We start from the raw sequence: 1787 nt of genomic DNA on the forward strand, positions 1-1787 counted from the left end.
TAGTTACATTTAAGTAGTCAGTCAGATATAAATACCATAGTATATAATATGTTTCTAAGAGATTTTCAAGTTTCTATTTAAAACCACTTGTATGCCAGTAGCGACCTAATTGCATAAACCATAAGACACATTTTTCTTCCGTAATTTGATAGCATTAGAAAAATTGGTGGCCAACTGAGCCCCTTCCCCTACTTTTTAAAATCACATTCTTTGGAGAAACATGATTTTGACCAACAAAAGGGTAAAATGTTTTTAGTGTCTTACCTATTTTTAAAAGAGATTCTATTGAAAGTCAGTTGTTTAACTGTGATCTTGATCTTCTTTACTACTTCTCATAAGTTTTTAGTATGCAGTTAGAGAGCACTGGCCCCACAGGGAACCCTGCTACATAAAGCTTGGGGCTGCCTCAGCTCTACAAAGCGCCGAAGTTCTGATCTCCTCACTTAATGGTCTTGACATAGAAAATTATTTCTGTCATTTTTAGAGAAAGACAATTCTTATTTTCTAAACTGCAATCTAAACTCAGTGAAAGTTTATTTTGCTTCTAGGTTAGGGAGAATATTTGTTTAAATTATTTTACAGAGATGTAAATCATTTTTTATAATGATGTGTAGAGCATATATCTTATTATATACCTTGATATATAGCAATTAATATGATGGGGAAATGTCTTTTTAAAATGCATATTGGGCTAATTTGACTTAATTCCCATGCATTTTACCAATTATGTACATTTATTTAGTGCATAAAAAGTGTAACAATTAATATTGAAGTGTAAATGAGTATGCATGTTCTATCACTGTTTTATTCAAATGTGATGTGTCAAAATCAATTTGATATAAAATGCAGAGTGATAGATAAGAATGATAGATCTGTACTCTGGTTTCTCTTCAGATGGTATAAACCTTTCACCTTTTACTAAAGATTTCCATGAAGAATGATAGATCTAAGACATGTACAGCACAGTTTGGAATTCTGTCAATCTCTGAGCAGCATTTCAAAAAAAAGTATAATATGGTCTTTAATACAGGAGTTTCTTGATGCTAATTAGATCATTCAGACACTATAAATCAAGGTGATACACACATTTAGAGAGGAAAGTTGACCTGTGACTTTTGTGCATGTGTTTATATCACTTTCTTGTTTGTATGAAAATCAATTTCTGAAAGCAAAAATGATTCAATAAAACTTCAGTTAATTTTTCAATTCTCTTGCTAGCATTTTCAATTTGATATTTTACAATTATGTTTTCTAGTTTTTATTTTCCTTTGGAAAGTTACTATTTAGTTTTGTTCATGTTTAAGATGTTGAAAGGTTGTCCTCAGTATTTTTATATATTACTCACTGTCACTTTTAATTGAAAAGTGTTCTTTATGTTTTTATTGTTGTGATGTTTATAATTCTACAATAACAAAACCTATTTTTTGTTTCTCAAGGTCTTAGAAATCATACTGTTTAATATAATGATTTCATGCTGAGTCCTTTAAGAAATAAGTAATAAGTAAAGGTACGTGGAGAAAGAGTAAAAAAATTTTTTGATTGCATAATAATAGAATATTTATTAATTTATAAATTATAAAGGTTTTATTTGAAAACTATTAATTTTGCTACTGAAAGAATTCTAAAAGTGAACTTGGAGAAAAAGATTAAAAAAGGCTGAAAATAATTGACTATTCTGCTAAAGTTTATGGAGAAAAACACAGATATTGTCTTATGAAAAATATTAATTTTAGAAAACTGACCTTATTATATCTGAAAAATATTAGTGTCCCATGAAAGCATTAATC

At 28.7% G+C, this 1787-nt stretch overlaps 1 pseudogene; it reads left to right on the forward strand.

Annotated features, from left to right (window-relative positions):
• The first annotated feature begins 874 nt into the window (after positions 1-874).
• On the forward strand, positions 875-996 carry LOC129061988 (uncharacterized; annotated as a pseudogene).
• Positions 997-1787: the final 791 nt, after the last annotated feature.

The sequence above is a fragment of the Pteronotus mesoamericanus genome, unplaced genomic scaffold (assembly GCF_021234165.1).
Source record: "Pteronotus mesoamericanus isolate MK-2021 breed Mesoamerican mustached bat unplaced genomic scaffold, CSHL_Meso_final scaffold_651, whole genome shotgun sequence".
In the NCBI taxonomy this organism is placed as follows: domain Eukaryota; kingdom Metazoa; phylum Chordata; class Mammalia; order Chiroptera; family Mormoopidae; genus Pteronotus; species Pteronotus mesoamericanus.